Here is an 18,828-nt window from a genome sequence, read left to right as displayed (position 1 = left end):
ACACCGAGAAACTTTAGATCTAAGCTAACTAGGCAAGGGAATAAAGAAACACCACAATAAACGAAACGGAAATCAACTTCATAGCATAAACACGTTCGGATCTTCAACAAAGTACTTCAAAAGCAGAAAATATTCAAAGGCAAACAAGATCCAACGTAAGGAAAGCGAGAAATTTAAAACTACGAAAGCAATATAAAAGTGTTTTGCCACTCCGGGCGATGAGACTCTAAACTATGATCTTGCTGGCTGGAATGGACGATGACTGGAATTCTGGGAACATCTGAACGTCAAGTGATCATGGCTACGGCGAGGCAAGAAGCGGGACACGGCTGAAAGACTGAAACTACCGAGAGAACTTTTTACCTAAAGATGGTGGTGAGTGAGTGAATCTCTATGTATCCGAATATAGATGATGATGTCTCTCTCTCCAATTTGGCTTCCTTTTATAGGGAGGCTACCCTTGATTTTAGGGTAAATCCTCGTTGCAATTTGACTTCTTTGCCCTTAATTGTGGGTAATCCGTCCCAGCTATCCGTCTTCTCCATCTCAAGCCGTTTTAGCACGAATACTGATCAGTATGAGATCATGCTGGCGCCTTCTTCACTTGAACATTCCGAAACTTCCCTACTGGCTAGAATGCTTAACCTGCACACTTTAAACAACTGTTTTGCAAATATAATCAATTAAGCACATCATACTGACCCGTAACCAAGGCCTAGAATACGACTTATCACATGTGAACAAGGAACTCTCCACATCTGCCACTTCCCACAAGTGCACTTTGAATCCCTTAACTCGACCTCTTGTCTGTTATTGCCCTGTGCTTGTCCATTTTCTAAACGTGGACGACTTAGAATTTGGTACTGACCTAGTTCTCAGTCAAGTACTAAACAGTAATGTATTTGCCCCTTCGCATCATTCGCAGCAAGTTTGTCCCTCGCCCAGGAGGTTAATCGACCTTCGGTATGTTGTATTTCTGTTTTTCTATCTGCCCACCATTGCTCTGTTCTCCAAAATGTCAGATCAACCAAAGCTCTAAATGGCAACTCTCTTATACCTTTCAACACTTTGTTGTAGCTCTCAGACATGTTTGTTGAGGTCACCCCCATCTCAGTTCATCATCGTAACAAAGAGACCAATTTTCTTTTTTGGCTTTGTTGAGCTCGTGTATCGCAACAAGAATTTCCTCCTGTAGTGCACGTCTCCTTCACATGTATTTACGTACTTGAGTTGTGACACCCAATGCCCATACCATGCCTTTCACATTAGAGCTCTTACCCTTAAGTTTCGTCAAGATATTTTTCCTCAAATGGATCAAACAAAATTTGTGGTGGCATATCAGCGTCTTATTCCATTCATCAGAACGCATAGCCTTAAGGATTCCTTTATGCTTATCCGAAATGATGCACACCTCCCTTTGGTATTTCACCACATGAATTCTTACATGATCCAAAAACCACTCCCAACTGTCGCTAGTTTCTTCATCAACAACAGCATATGCAATAGGCAAGCATTTCTTGTTAGCATCAACACCACAAGCAACAAGCAACTTATCTTTAAATCTTCCTCGAAGGTGAGTCCCGTCTATTGTTAAAACTGGTTGGCACTCTTGGAAAGCATGTATAGCAGGCCCAAGTGCCAAGAAAACGTAATAGAAGACTTTATTACGTCCCTGGCTCAACAACTCATTGTGCCTCCACTCAACAATTGTGCCTGGATTCCTTGACTGCAGTTCAAGCATGTAGCTTGGCAAATCCCTAAATGACTCCTCCCATCCACCAAATACAATCTCTATAGCCCTTCTCCGTGTATTCCATGCCTTCTTATAACTGATTACCACATGAAATCTGTCATGAACTAAATTTCTTACGGCTGCGGCTTTGTACTTGACATTTTTTAACAATTGATGGCAAATACACAAAGCAATCATTGATGATGAAAAGTTAGCATGTCCTCTATCATTACGATGGCCTTCACAACTATGGCGTCCCATCCACTTCCTAATTTCCCACATATCATCATGGGCCCTTTGTGTAACAGAAACTTCCCACGAACATTCATTCGTTTTTTCAGCGTCGGTCTTGCTGATAATAGCTACCCCATCTTCTGTCCTCCCTGCTGGATATTTGCATACGGCATGCCACCTTCTTAATTTACTCTCAACCACCCTAAATTGTCGGTGTTGCCTCAGACTCCACATAGTAATAGCAATCTCCACATGCAGCTTGCTATCAAATTTTGTTCCCAAATTAATCCGATACGGGTGTGCTTCATCCCAGTACATAGTACTGTGTTCATTACCAACATCAGGTACTTCAGAAGGACTACTCGGTAGTCTGCGAAAATATTTCAGCCCACTGTGAACGTATTCTCGAAGTGGTTGTTCACCTTGCACGACGGGTTTACACACTATCTCCTCATCACTAGAAACTTGGAGAATCATCACTTAAAATAGCATCAGATGATTATGACGACAATGGAGGATCAAGGTCTCTTCGTACAACATCAACATCAATATGCTCTTGAACATTCACTTGATTATTTATTCCAACATCAACAGCATCTGCAACATCTACTTGCTCATTCATACCACAATCAAAGCTCATATGTTCAACCCTCGTAGATGATCCAACACCATAATCAACAACTGGTGGGATTTCTAAATTTCCAACAGACGAATACTCAACAAATAATTCAATATGACGAGTAGAATTTAGAGCCTCATTGAACATAAACATCACACTTTCATCACTGTCAACCCCAACCCAGTACATATATAACTTGTACCGGTACCAAAGAGACAATGCCTCCATGATATTTCGATGGAGTGTTGATATGAATCTATTCTTATCTTAGCACATATAATTGCAACTAATTCAGAGAATGAAACACACGAATTCAATACGATGGAGGCTCTCGCACGAGGAGGATCATAACAAATACCCACTTGAGGAAGTTGAACTATTCTACCACCCCCAATATAAACTCACAAATACTTGCATGATTTCTGTAAAAATATAAATACAAACCAACAACAATTAGAGACATTTTTTTCTATAAACCCTAATATAGTAAATTTAAGATAAATTTGGGAGAAACCTACACAAAATATGCAAATAAACAACAAATAAGGGAGGAATGTTGAAAGATTGAAGAAAACTTACCGAAATATGACGGGAAATCGCCGGAAATGCCAAGAAATCGCGAAGGAATACGTCTACCTCCTTCTCTCGCGCAGAAATGGGAGCTACTGCCCTGGTCCGTCTGTTTTATGCAAGTTAGAGACGCACGAGTCTCATGCGTTTTACCCTAAGACGCATGACGGTCATGCGTCGTCTAATAAAAAAAAGAGACGCATATGAAAGATGCGTTTTACAGGGAGACACATGACCCTCATGCGTCTCCTAAAAAAAATAAAAAAACAGACGACGCATCTCTCTCATGCGTCTTACACAAAAACGCATGACCATGATGCGTTTTATTAACGGGAGACGCATGACCCTCATGTGTTTCTCCCAAAGCAGGAATGAAAAAAAGTCCAGTACACTTATGGAATGTTAAATACAGCCTAAAACAATAAAAGAATTACCCCGCATAATACCCTAACTCACACTCCACACTTGCGATTTCTTCTTCCACCCTAAACTCAGTTTTCCTCTCTCGTCTTCAGGCCCAACCGCCGCCGCTTCTTCCATGGCTCTTCCTCTCACTATGCAACGATTGCTCCGCTACCGGAAGAACTTAAAGCCTCTATTGAAAGTTAATCCTAGGTACACCTTCCCCATTTTTCGACGCCGATAAAATGTGCTTTTAATCCTACATTTCATCAGTGCAGTTTAATTGAACCAATTTATTCTTACTTTGCTCATGTAATGTGATTGAGTGTGGAGTTGTGCATTTGAGATAGGGTTTTACTGTGTATGTGCATCTGGCTTCCTTTTTTAACACTGCATCAAATAGGTCATTTTCTGTTTCTTACTTCCAAAATGCTCATATTTGGAAATGCTTGTGTAGATCCATATATTTAATCATCACTTTATTTCTCAGTTGTTTCTTATTGGATGGGCGTAATTTCAAGGTTTAAGGCTTAATTAGCTTAATTAGAGTTGATAAGCTTCAGAGGTAAGACTATTTTTGGCATTTTGGGTTAGCTGACTTTGTTCTGTCTGTCGCTAAGGACTTTTTTCACATCGATCTATATAGTCCTCTTGATGTCCCTTTTTGGAGATGAATCATGAACATCTAGTGTTTTGTGATGCATGAGTTTACTACACTCTAATATCTGTAACCAATTCTTAGATGGTAGAAACAAAAGTAGATATAGTTTCAAGTGACATGAGTCCTATCCTGGAATTCATTTATACTTTGGCTGTAGGAAAACCTTAAACAAGGCCAAAATTGTTTCAGTCTCTCAAATAATGCACCAATCATTGAGTATCTATTCTATGAAATCCTATTTAATCTTTTCAGGTTACTAATAGTGATATTACTATTAAGCCTCCTCTACTGAAAAACAAAAGAAAGGGGAGTCAGCCACTTCTTATTTTTTTTTCACAGAAACAAATTCGCAGACAACTTCTTTTGTCAGAACTGAAGAATACGCATCGGTATGTCAGTTATCGGGTGATACTTGTATTGTGTTTGTGTTTCTATTAATTTTGAGATAATTATGACCTGCATTATGATGCTTATACACTAATAAATTTAGTCACAGGTTTAAACTGTTTATTTGATGATGTTTAGGCCATAACGCTGTTCCTATACCGTTCCTATACCATTCCTTAAACCACTATTTGAGGGCCCCACTGTACTTTTTTACTCCATTCCTTAACTAAGGAACGGAACCTGCAACCCTCCGTTCCTTAACCGTTCCTTAACCGTTCCTTAAATTACTATTCATTCAATTTCATTTTTTTTATTTCCAACCAAATTCAATTTAAATAAACACACTTTATTAAAAAACAAACACACTTTATTAAAAAACACACAACATTAAAAAAATTTAAACTTTTAGAAAAATAAAAAGCACACAATTAAAATCTTAAAAAAATAAAAAGCACACAATTAAAATCCTAAAAAAATAAAAGTACACAATTTTAATAATTTCATCCGCCAAAATTTGCCCAAATGTGCTCAATTAGATCCTGTTGGAGTTGGGTGTGGGCACTAGAGTCGCGTGTCCTTGCACGAATAGATAACCGTTCTTGTATAGACGGATGCGCTCCACTTCGAGGCGGACTACTTGCGGTTGAGCTTCCGGGGGATTCGTCGTCGAACCAATTTCCCGCCTCGGGTCCTTCGCCTTGTACAATCATGTTATGCAAGATTATGCACGTATACATGATGTCGACCATGTTTTCCATGAACCACGTACGAGCCGGGGCTTTGATGATGTTGAAGCGCGCTTGGAAAACCCCGAACGCCCTCTCCACATCCTTGCGAGCAGCCTCCTGCTTCTGCGCAAAAAGAGCCTGCTTTGGGTTCGCAGACCCACTGCACGTCTTCACGAAGGTAGGCCACTTCGGGTAGATGCCTCGGCGAGATAGTACCCCATTTTATAAAGCCGGTTGTTGGCGACGAAGTTGATGGCCGGCGCTTTACCATCCAAAACTTCGGTCAAGAGGTCGGACTGGTGGAGCACGTTTACGTCGTTGTTCGACCCGGGGACCCCGAAGTACGCGTGCCAGATCCAAAGGCGGTAGTCGGCAACAGCCTCAAGTATAACGGTTGGGTGGGTGCCTTTGTGGCCGCTCGTGTAGGACCCCTTCCACGCCACCGGGCAATTCTTCCATTGCCAGTGCATGCAATCGACGCTGCCGAGCATCCCGGGGAATCCGTGCACTGTTTCGTGAAGGTCGAGCAGGAACTGACAATCGGTCGTGCTTGGCCTCCGGAGAAATTCGTCGGTGAAGGCTGCCCGGACGCCTTTGCAGAATTTGAGCAAGCACATTCGCCCAGTGTTGTCTCCGATGTGGAGGTATTCGTCGAACATGTCGGCCGTTTGTCCAGTCGCAAGCTGGCGGATTGCTGCAGTACATTTCTGCAGCGTTGTGTGGCTGGGACGGCCGACCGCGTCGTACCCTTCCTGGAAGAACTCTTCCCGGGCTGCCAAAGTATTCGCGATGTGGAGAAATAACGGTTTCCCCATGCGGAAACGGCGACGGAAGTACGTATCTCCCCAAACCGGGTTATCGCAGAAGTAGTCGCGTACTAACCTTGCAGCGGCTTCCTCCCGGTTACGATGGATGTACGTACGGGAGCGTCGTTGGGGCGGCGCGGCTTCTTCGGCCTCCCGTCGTCGATCTTCTTCAAGTGATTGTTGCAATATTTGACGCATTTGTTCAAAAGGATCCATTAGTTTGATTAAATTTGGGAGAAGGAAAGGAGAGGTTATTTGAGATGAAAATTGGGGTGGAAATAAAGAGGAATAGATGTGTGTTTGTGATTGAAATGAGTATGAAATAGGAGTATTTATAGAGTAAATAAATAAATAAAAAAAAAAATACAAAACGGATATAAAAAAACAGTCACATTACCGTTGCAAAATTTTTTTTTTTTTTTTATTAAATTCAAATTTTTTAAAAAAAAATTGAATTATTGCGTCACCGGGACGAAGCCCACTCGCGGGGCAGCGAGTGGGCTTCACCCGTCGAATGGGAGGCCGCCACGTCGCCTCGGCGCGTGGCGGAACGTTTCGTTCCGCGTTCCTCCGGAACGGAACGCGGCACGGCATAGGAACGGCATGGGCACGGAATGGCGACGGAACGAAGCCCGCAACGCGTGCCGCCGCGAAACCGTTCCGCCGGAACGGCATAGGAACCGCAACGGCACAGCGTTGCGGGTGCCCTTATGTAAAGTCAATTTTGTTCCATTGTGAATTTTATCACTCCTACTCTGTCGCTCCACTAACATAATTCTAAGAGGAGAAGAAGTGATACAGATTGCAAGAAATATAGATAGGGATGGGGATGTAATATGGCATGGTGGGTTCTAAACTAAGATAAGAAACACTATGTTAAACTGTTTGGAAATCATGTTTAGTGTATTTCTTAGTAATAAGATTGTTACATGTTCATTTCTCCTTTTATAATTCAGTTTTATGTCTTATTTAGTGAACTATAGAGTTGTTGTATGAGGGGCTTTCACGAAATAACGAAGGAGAACATTCAACTGCTGATAACATTGAAGGGGAAGAGGGAGATGTAACAACTAATAATGCAAACAAGTCAAAAAAAGATGGATTTAAGGACGCAAAATGCCGATATATGTACACCTTAGGGATGGAATGTACGTGCTCATATTATTTTATGCACTTAGTGCCCGTTCGGTTTAGCATATAAAACAATAGTGGATACAATATAGGATATGATCGGATGGGCTTTATCTAAGATTATATTAATTTTAGTTAACTATCAAATTGACTAATTAATTAATATTCTCACCCACCCCATCCCAGTTCCCAACACAACCCATCCGTTTCATTCCCAATTTTTCTTCAAGAACTCGCCCAAATATGCAAATTTCCACTAATGGTTTATTAATAAGCCAAATTCCAAAAAATAAAATAAAAACAGCATCTTAAACATCTAATTCTCCCAAAAAACCAGCATCAACAATCTCACCAAAAAAATTATAATCAATTATTCTAAAAAAATTGTAGATTGTAGAGAAAGATAGAAAGCGGGGGGTAAAGTGAGAAGTGAGATTAAAATAGACGGAGGGGTAATAGTCTCGCTTAAAAATGCAAATACATCGGCCGAGATGGGCTGACGCGGGCCTTACGGGCCGAGAATTTCTTGAATCTCAGCAACCGAACACGGTATTAGAGATATAATCTTGGCTAATTCGGCCAACCGAACGGCTCCATATTATATTATTTTAAGTTACTAATTGTATATTAATCTACACATTGTATCCGACTGGCTTAGTGGCCAACATATGCATTAATTCTTTCAAGCACATATTTGACCCAGTAGGATATAGCCCGACAAAGCTTTCCGAAGCATACATTGATCATTATTGGAAAGAATTTCAGGTCAGAATGTGCATTTTGTATTTATAACTCAATTATCTTAAATTATTTAATGTTTTATATTTTGCATAAATATGCCAACTTTGAAGCTTATGATCAAGTGCTATGCAAGATAGCTTTTCGTAGTCAGTGCAAAGCTAGATACGGCGACTACATTGGTTATAAGAAAACGACGAAAAAGAAACCGACCTACTTTACGAATGCCCAATGGCAGACATACACCGATCCCTGGAAGCTTCCTAAGAATATCGAGGTTTTTGAGAGGTGTGTTGGTTTCTGGGGATTACAAGAGATACAACCGGGCGTAATACAACCCAAAAGGAAGAAAAAGAGAAACTAAACTGAATGAAATTACAATTGGAAATCGAAACAACTGAACCAGTATGATAGCCGAGTCGAGGAGGCCTCTTCCCGCAAGATGAGATACGCCCCGGTAGTGCTATCGGTTTGGCGTGTCGTCCCCAAAGGTAAAACGGCTACGTCTCTTTTGATGCAGCACCGCAATCAGCAGAGCTCCGGCCAACTGGATAAAGAAGAGGGCAGAGCTTCGACAGAAAGACAATGCAGAGAGAGAGAGAGTCCTTATGCTGTTATGCTTGTGAATTAGTAGTGTAGATGCATGGAGTGGCTAGCCTATTTATAGGCTCAGTCCACTGCTGTGGGTCAACAGCCATGAAGGCTCATCATGGCAGATTCGTAACCGCCGACGGTTACGAGCGTGTGGCAGGAGTGTGTCTTTCGCGTGCGGAGCGTATGCTTTTCTCACGTGGCAGCTCTGACTGTGCTACGCTTGACGACGTGTCAAGCCACTTAGATTGCTGACTCTGCGATGGTATAAAAAGATTAAGTTTGGGCTAGGGACAAGCCCAAGCACCAACCTCAAAGACCACCCAAAGACCAATTGCCAAGTCCAAGATCAAGATCAAGATCGAGATCGAGATCGAGATCAGGATCGGGATCGGGATCGGGCCCGCGGCCCGCGACCGCGACCGCGGGCTCGGGCTCGGGGGGGGCGGGCGGCGGCGCGTGCGTGTGCGCGCGTGTGGGCTCTTTCACCCATCTTGGTCCACTATAATTATTAAGTAACATAAAGTCACTTAATTTAAACACATTAAAAGATGTGTTAATCCTCCAATGTGGGATAATTAACACTAGTTAATTATTCCATAAGGTCCAACTCCAAGCTTTAATTAAAAGCTAATTATGCCCAACTTTAATCCACTATTTCTCACTCACCGGAAATCGGATTTGAGAAAGTGAATATACTATATTTATCTACGTAAAATGTAGATCGATGTTATGCATTTAATTTCACAAAATTAAATGTCTCGTCACATTTATTATTTGGTCATAATCCATTGACCGGGCATATTTAATCCATGATTTTTACAATCCCCCACATGAGTGGAAATAGCCGAATGCATATGCATGCAGACACAAGCTCAACCCTCGAGAGGTATATAAGCATAAGGATAGGTAGTTGTTGGCTTTGAACCTTCCATAGTCAACACCATCGGATACACAGGCGGCTTAGTAGCGCGATACTTTGAACTAATCCCCCACGGCGTGCACCGAGACAATGGTGTTAACGCTTAAACACCTCAACCTCATCCATTCTCACATTTTGTGTCCATTGCGGTCTTGGACACCACTTTGGATTCATAAGTGTGTTTTATGAAGCGACCACACTTCGCACTTACATAGGTGATTCTTAGTCAAGTACCTTGCCATACTTGGTCTCTTTGAGAACTCCATCTCTTTGAGATCCTTAAGAACCATCAAAAGTCATAGACTTAGCCTTTACCACTAGGCAAGTTCTCTAACACTCTATTGCTCTCTATGGAATAGATATATTTGAGTGTTTCTCATGAACTCTCATAGCTTAGTTGTCCCTTTGAACCAAGTTCTTGGGATCTCCAGTCATCATGGTTGGGTTACCACTATGATAATTCTTTAGTTTGTGGATTTCAAACCCATTCCCTCTAGCAACTTATTCATTTGATCACGGTTTAACCCTTTGGTTAGCGGATCCGCTAGATTATCTATTGACTTCACATAGTCAATTGTAATCACCCATGTTGTGATCAAATGTCTCACGGTGTTATGTCGTCGACGTATATGTCGAGACTTACCATTATAGAAGCCATTGTTTGCCCTTCCAATAGCTGCTTGGCTATCGCAGTGGATCAGCACTGGTGGCACTGGCTTAGACTAGGGCTGGCAATTTTCGACACGACACGATAATCAGACACGTATCCGCACGAAATTATTGGGTTGAGGTCAAGTCTTATTGGATCCGTGTCCTTATCGGGTTGACCCATTAAGAACTCGATAATTTCGGGTTGGGTTCGGGTCGGATGCGGGTCGGATAAGGGTAACCCATTAAGAAATAATATTATTATTTTTATTATTATTTATAAAAATATATATTACTTTAATTTTTTAATTTCTTATAAATTAGGTTTAAATAGTATAAAACGAATTTTAATTGTGTAAATTAGGTTAAAAATTAAGGTTTAATCGTGTAATATTAGGTTTTAATCGTGTAATATCAGGTTCGGGTTGTTATCGTGTCGTGTCAACCCATATTATATCGTGTCGATAACAGGTTCATGTCGGGTGCGGGTCGTGTTCGGATTTGAAGGTAGCAGGTCGGGTTCGTGTTCGGATTTACAGTTTCCTTAACAGGTCGGGTTCAGGTTAGGCCTTATTGGGTTGGGTCATTATCAGGTTGACCAGATAACGACCCAATCCGCACGATTTGCCAGCCTTAGCTTAGACCAACATGGAATATCTTCAAGGAAGTTCTTAAGCCACTCGGCTTCCTCACCCGCCTTATCTAAGGTAATGAACTCCGATTCCATTGTTGATCGGGCTATACATGTCTGTTTTGTGGATTTCCACGATACAGCTCCACCTCCAATAGTAAAGACGTATCCACTTGTTGAAAGTGAGTCTCTATTATCGGATATCCAGTTCGCATCACAGTACCCTTCAAGTACCGGGGGTATCTCGAGAAGTGTAGCCCTAGATTTTGAGTATGTTTTAAATATCTCAAAACCCTCACAAGAGCTCTCCAATGCTCTTTGCTTGGATTACTCGTGTAACGACTCAACTTGTTCACGGCACAAGCAATGTCAGGTCGAGTGCAATTAGTCAAGTACATAATGCACCCGATGACCCGTGCATACTCTTCTTGTGCAACGAGCTCGCCTTTGTTTTTGCTCAAGTGAACGTCGAGTTCAATTGGAGTCTTAACCGGCGCGCCATCATAGGCTTTGAATTTATTCAATATCTTCTCAACATAATGTGATTGTGTTAAGATGATTCCATCAGACGTTCTTAGAATCTTCATTCCAAGAATTACATCGGCTAGACCCATGTCTTTCATGTCAAAGTTTCTCTTTAACATGGCCTTTGTATTGTTAATTACTTGAGTGTTAGTACCCAAGATTAACATATCATCAACGTATAGACATACTATAACATGGCCGTTATTAGTGCTCTTGATGTAGACACATTTGTCACACTCGTTGATTTTAAACCCATTTGATAACATCACATTATCAAACTTCAAGTGCCACTGCAATGGCGCTTGTTTCAATCCATATAGAGACTTTACGAGCTTGCATACCTTTTTCTCTTGTCCAGGTACTACAAACCCTTCGGGTTGCTCCATATATATTTCATCTTCTAATTCACCATTTAGAAACGCGGTCTTTACATCCATTTGATGAATCTCAAGATTGTGCAATGCAGCAATAGCGAGAAGCACTCGGATAGATGTAATCCTTGTTACAGGTGAATATGTATCGAAGAAGTCATGTCCTTCCTTTTGTTTAAAACCCTTTACTACTAATCGGGCTTTATAATTATCAACTGTTCTATCGGCCTTAAATTTCCTTTTAAGTACCCATTTGCAACCTAGAGGTTTCGCACCTTCAGGTAGATCTACCAACACCCAAGTGTGGTTTAGCAATCAATTTCGCTTTGAACAGCTTCTCTCCAATGCAGCCCGTCTGGGCCAACAAAGGCTACTTTTATCGATGTTGGTTCTTCATCCAACATGAAAGCAATGTAGTCAGGACCAAATGTTTTTGGTGTTCTGACTCTATTACCACGTCTTAGTACTGTATCTTTTGGATCGGGCATTGCACGCTTGCGCGATTCAGGTTCTGCATCCGCTGATTTAGAACTAGTGGCTTCTTCTTCCACTGGTTCAGAACTAGTGGCTTCTTCAATTCTTGTTTCAGAATTGGTTGAGACTTTTTCCTTGTCTTTGCAAGGAAATGTATTTTCGAGAAATACAGCATTATTCGACTCAATTGTTGTTCCTACTGTGATAGTCGATATTTCAGACTTGTGAACAACAAATCGATATGCACTACTGTTAAGTGCATATCCAATGAAGATGCAATCAACCGTTTTAGGTCCGATTGTAACTTCTTTGGGTGGAGGAACCATCACCTTTGCCAAACACCCCCACACTTTGAGGTATTTGTAGGATGACTTACTTCCCTTCTTCAACTCATAAGGAGTAACATCTTTTCATTTGAGAGGGATTTTATTCAAGATATAATTGGCTGTCAAAACAGCTTCCCCCCACATGTTATGTGGTAATCCTGAAGTCAGAAGCAGTGCATTCATCATCTCTTTTAGAGTTCGATTTTTGCGTTCTGCAACACCATTAGATTGTGGTAAATATGGTGCAGTCGTTTGATGGATTATACCACTTGCGTTACTTAATTCCTCAAACGGGGTTACATATTCGCCTCCTCTATCGCTTCGAATCGATTTGATTTTACAACCAAGTTGATTCTCAACTTCGTTCTTATAATTTTTTAATGCTTCTATTGCTTCATCTTTACTTCTTAAAAGATAAATGTAGCAATACCTTGTGCAATCATCTATGAAAGTGATAAAGTACTTTTTACCACCTCTAGTTTGCACCATCTTTAAATCACATACGTCCGTGTGAATTAATTCAAGGGGTTTTGTGCTTCGTTCAACCGAGTGAAACGGCAACTTAGTCATTTTTGCTTCAAGACAAATTTCACATTTATCTTGGATATCCAATTCATTAGTCTTTAGTAAATCTAAATTTACTAATCTTTTAATGGCTTTTGAATTTACATGTCCCAATCGACAATGCCACAAATTTGAACACTCAGTCAAGTAAGAGGAAGTAGACGCTTTATTCTTATTAGCGAAAGGCTTAGCAACACTGCGAGTCGTCACACTAAGTTTGAAAATCCCATCGGTTACATAACCTTTTCCGAGGGATTTTCCAAACTTATATAAAGCAAACCTATCAGACTCAAATACAAGTTTAAACCCTTTATTAACTAGTATTGATCCTGACACTAGGTTCTTGCGGATGTCCGGGACATGCAGCACATCCTTTAATGTTATTGTGACGCCAGACGTCATCATGAGGATCACATTTCCGATGCCAAGGACTTCGGAGGATGTTTGATTCCCCATGTTGATCTTCCTTCCTTCAACAGCGGTGTAGGAGGCAAACTTGCTCCTATCTGAGCAGACATGAGCAGTAGCGCCGGTGTCGATGTACCAGCCACCCTTGTTATCAACAAGGTTAACCTCTTCAGTGACCACAGCAATGAGGTCGTTCTCGTCCCAGTCCTTGAACTCCTTCTCAACGACGTGGGCAGTCGGCTTCTTCTTCTTGCTGCGGCAGTCTTTAGCAAAGTGGTCTTGTTTGCCACATTGGTAGCAGTCGCCTTCGAACTTCTTTGAAGACTGCTTTCCCTTCCCTTTGTCATTTGGACGGTTTGGGCGAGGGCGTTTGTTGGAGAGACCGCCCCGCTCCAACAGATTGGCTTTGGCTTCAAGTGGGGTGAACCCCTTAGCCTTTTGGTCGCTTTTGCGCACATCAGCCTCAATGCGCAACTTCACGATCAAGTCTTCAAGGGTCATCTGCTTTCGCTTGTGCTTGAGATAGCTCTTGAAGTCCTTCCAACTAGGAGGAAGTTTGTCAATGATCGTGCACCTTAGGAATTTGTCAGGCAAGGTCATCCCTTCAGCCACTAATGCGTGGATGATCATTTGGAGCTCTTGGACTTGCTCCATGATGGGTCGAGAGTCGACCATCTTGTAGTCCATAAATTTGGATGCTACAACTTGTTTAGTCCCTGCAGTATTATCTATGCTATATTTCTTTTCTAGGCTTTCCCACATTTGTTTAGATGTGGTTACATTGGAGTATACATTGTACAAACTATCATCTAAAGCACTTAGAATGAAATTTTTACAAAGATAATCTCCTTTCCTCCAAGCCTCATAGTCCGCCATGACTTCGAGCCTAGTCTTTTGGTCGCTTGGCACGGGCGGCTCGTTCTCCGTGAGGAAGTTGGCGACGCCCAATATTGTCAAGTAGAACAACATCTTTTGGTACCACCTCTTAAAGTCAGATCCTCCAAACTTGGGTGGTTTCTCGGCAGGTGGCATCATTCTTGGTGCCAAAGGTGCCGAACTTGGTCCATGGAATGAACCAATTCCGTTGCCCCCGAAGGAGCCAATAATGTGGTTGGGCATAGAGCCCCCACCATTCATGTTGGGCATAGAGCCCGCCATGGTCATGTTGGGCATAGAGCCCGCCATGGTCGTACCAGCCCCGAAGGGACTAGCACCCGCATGAGACCCGAAGGCCCGAGCATTCGTGTGAGACCCGAAGGCCCCAGCACTCGATCCATTAAAGGATCCGAAGGAACCACTAAAAGTGGAACCAACCGAACCACCAAAGGTGGAACCAGTGGACGCCCCGAAAGGGTTGTCCCAAACCCATGGGACAGTTGAAGAAGCGGCTGGGAAGCTGGGGGTTGGCATCATCGAGGGGATCGATGAAGTGTTGACGGGTCCAGTGGTCGCCATGGTAGAGAGAATGGCAGCGGCGGAGGTGGCGGCAGCAGTGTTCGATTCAGTCGACATCTCCAGCAAAGGTGTTTAAAGTTTCGAAAGTTTTAGTTCAGTTTAATGGTCCAAATTCCTTCAAAGGCAAGTTATATCTCGTCTTGCGATTGTTGGTTTCTGGGGATTACAAGAGATACAACCGGGCGTAATACAACCCAAAAGGAAGAAAAAGAGAAACTGAACAGAATGACATTACAATTGGAAATCGAAACAACTGAACCAGTATGATAGCCGAGTCGAGGAGGCCTCTTCCCACAAGACGAGATACGCCCCGGTAGTGCTCTCGGTTTGGCGTGTCGTCCCCAAAGGTAAAACGGCTACGTCTCTTTTGATGCAGCACCGCAATCAGCAGAGCTCCGGCGAACTGGATGAAGAAGAGGGCAGAGCCTCGACAGAAAGACAATGCAGAGAGAGGGAGAGTGCTTATGCTGTTATGCTTGTGAATTAGTAGTGTAGATGCATGGAGTGGCTAGCCTATTTATAGGCTCAGTCCACTGCTGTGGGTCAACAACCATGAAGGCTCATCATGGCAGATTCGTAACTGCCGACGGTTACGAGCGTGTGGCAGGAGTGTGCCTTTCGCGTGCGGAGCGTATGCTTTTCTCACGTGGCAGCTCTGACTGTGCCACGCTTGACGACGTGTCAAGCCACTTGGATTGCTGACTCTACGGTGGTATAAAAAGATTAAGTTTGGGCTAGGGACAAGCCCAAGCACCAAGCCCAAAGACCACCCAAAGACCAATTGCCAAGATCCAAGTCCAAGTCCAAGATCGGGATCGGGATCGGGACCGGGCCCGCTACCGCAACCACGTGCGCGGCCTCGCAGGTGGCGGCGGCGGTGCGCGCGTGTGCGCGCGTGTGGGCTCTTTCACCCATCTTGGTCCACTATAATTATTAAGTAACATAAAGTCATTTAATTTAAACACATTAAAAGTTGTGTTAATCCTCCAATGTGGGATAATTAACACTAGTTAATTATTCCCTAAGCTCCAACTCCAAGCTTTAATTAAAAGCTAATTATGTCCAACTTTAATCCACTATTTCTCACTCACCGGTAATCGGATTTGAGAAAGTGAATATACTACATTTATCTACGTAAAATGTAGATCGACGCTATGTCATTTAATTTCACAAAATTAAATGTCTCGTCACATTTATTATTTGGTCAAAATCCATTGACCGGGCATATTTAATCCATGATTTTTATAAGGTGCTCGAAAAATGGTAGACATGGGCAGGAGAAGGCCTTTGGAACACAGTGTAATGGTTGTGTTCCATTTGACAAGATAGTTGAAAAATGGTAAAAATTATATTATTCTAGTTTAATTTGTTTACTTTTTTAATTATTTTTTAATCCTTTTTAATGTTGTTTGCAGACCAAGGAAAATAATGGGATATATGTAGTAGTCTTTAGTAAGACCCACACGTTCAGAACAAAAGATTCACAAGGGATGGTTTCGCAATGCGCCACACAAATTCAATCATGTTTCATCTTAATTTGACTAATTTTGGGCTTTTGATCCCTATTTGGTATTTGAGAAAAAAAAAAGATGAAAGCCATTATTGTGCATAGGCTTGAAACTTTATCATTTAGATGACTCCCAGTTATATAATTTCTGACTATTAAATTGCCATTATTGCCACATCATGCTAAAACTTGGAATCGTGAATCATGACACGAATTTGATTATGTGAATATATAACAAACGTAACATGATTAGTAATTTCTGAATATAAAGTCACGACTTTTTTTGTGAACTAAAGATTCAAATTAAGCATTGTACAAAAATAAATACGGTAGTCTATAAATACAGGTTGTAGCTTCTCTTCCTTTTATATGCATGGTATTATTAAACTTAGAGGGACTCCATTTCATGGTCATGTTCTACTCTCCACGTTATTCTTCCAATATTCAGTGGATTGTTTTAGTTAGTTCATATTTTCAAAACCCCACTGCATTAGATATATGGTCTCATAATTATCATGCTACAAAGAGCAAAGAGTAAAAGTATATGATAAAGAAAGGGAAAGTTATAATCAGAAGGTACATTCCAACTTGAATTAATTTATTAGAACTACATGATAATACCTAGTATTGTGAGCTAGCAAAATACAGTCATACAACTTAAGTGAAACAAAATACAGAACCAAAACTGAGATTCCATTGAGTCTCTCATCATTAGTTAGTCCAACCATCTGAACGCAACTGAATTCTCCGTTGCTTGTTGTTCCATCAGCAGGATAACATGCTGCATTGCATTATTGAAGAGAATGTTGTGAAACTGTTTGTTTGTTTGATCGCATACTTATAGTAGTATCTAATTTGTGTTTGCTTGTTGGAAGTATGATGTTATGAGAAGGGCCGAAGAATTAAGAGCTGAAGGGATGGACAACCCGGATTGTGCCATCTTCTTAGAGCTTCATGGGAAGGTGAGGAAGAGAAAACAGATTCCCGGTGCAGGGAGTGCAACAAAATTATACTTCCCATCAGCTACTTCAACATATGCATTTGTGCGCTCGACCGGTAGCTCTTCGAGCAAACGACTGCCAGAAGAGCGTGAGCAAATATATGAGCAAATGGAAAAATAGAGGAAGCGTCGGTTAAGAAAAGGGATCTACTCATGGAACAAATGAAGGAACTAATGAAGATCCTATCCCACAAGAATATGCACTTTTGGTTGGGCAAGAGTTTTAATGCACAATTGGTAAAGTAAGAGAGAAGTAGAAGTAAAAAGTAATTAAAGTAATGTTAGTGGAAAATGGGTCACACCTCATTAGAGAAAAAAAATTTAAATGTAGAAAGTTTATATTCTTATGAGACGGATGATAAGTCGCATTCTAGGCCTTGGTTACTGGTCAGTATAACGTGCGTAATTGGATTATATCTGCAAAATAGTTGCTAAAGTGCACAGGAAAAAGGTCCCAGTTAGTACGAGAGGGTTCGGATAACTCAGGTGAAAAGAGCGCCAAAAGGGTGCAATACTGACCAGGATGCATGCCAAAAAGGCTCGAGATGGAGAAGAAGGACTGCTGGGAAGGATCAACCACAAACAAGGGCAAAAGAGTCATTTCACGCAGAGAGTCTACCCTAAAGAGCAAGGGCAGGCCTCCCTATAAAAGGAAGCCGCTTGGAGAGAGAATCAGAATCGACATTCACACTTAGTTAGAATCTTCTCTCTCGGTAGTGAAGTTCCTTCAGCATCGTCCAAATCTTCTCGTTCCTCGCCACAGCCATGGTCACCTGAACTACCTCAGTCCACCGGAGAATCGCCTTCCATCGTTCCAGCCAGTTCATTTCGTAGTTATAGCAGTTTCATCGCCCGGAGTGGCAAAACAATCTTTATTTGCTTTCCTAGTTAATCTTTACTTGTTTTCCTTTCGTTGGATCTGTTGCATTTTCAGTACTTGTGATCTTTTGAAGTGTTTTGTTAGGATCCAAACGTTCTATGCAATGAAGTTATTTTTATGCATCTCTTTCGATTTGAATCTGTTTCATTCTGCCTATGTAGCTTAGATCTAATTGTTGCGCTAATTTCTAAGTGTTGAAAGCATGTTTCCATTTGGAGTTGAACGATCTGAGATTATGAGTTTAGTTTGTTGTTAGATTAGTTTTGACGTGGTTAAGTGCGAAAGCTTAATATGTGAATTCTGCCACCTTGCATGTCACCCAGTAAGCGTGATTTTTGTTTCGGTAGATTAATCTTTGGATTTTAGAGTATTAATTTGTGGATCTGAATTGTGGAGTTGTTAATCTGTAATTTCATTTATGGAATCTGAGTTTGTTTGTTTTTGCTCATGCTTATTGAAGAAGGTAATATCCACATCCAAGTTTGGGACCACTTTTGCTTTTTAGTTGCTTTTGCTTT

The sequence above is a fragment of the Salvia splendens genome, chromosome 1 (assembly GCF_004379255.2).
Source record: "Salvia splendens isolate huo1 chromosome 1, SspV2, whole genome shotgun sequence".
NCBI classification, from domain to species: Eukaryota; Viridiplantae; Streptophyta; class Magnoliopsida; order Lamiales; family Lamiaceae; genus Salvia; species Salvia splendens.
This window is presented reverse-complemented; position numbering follows the sequence as displayed.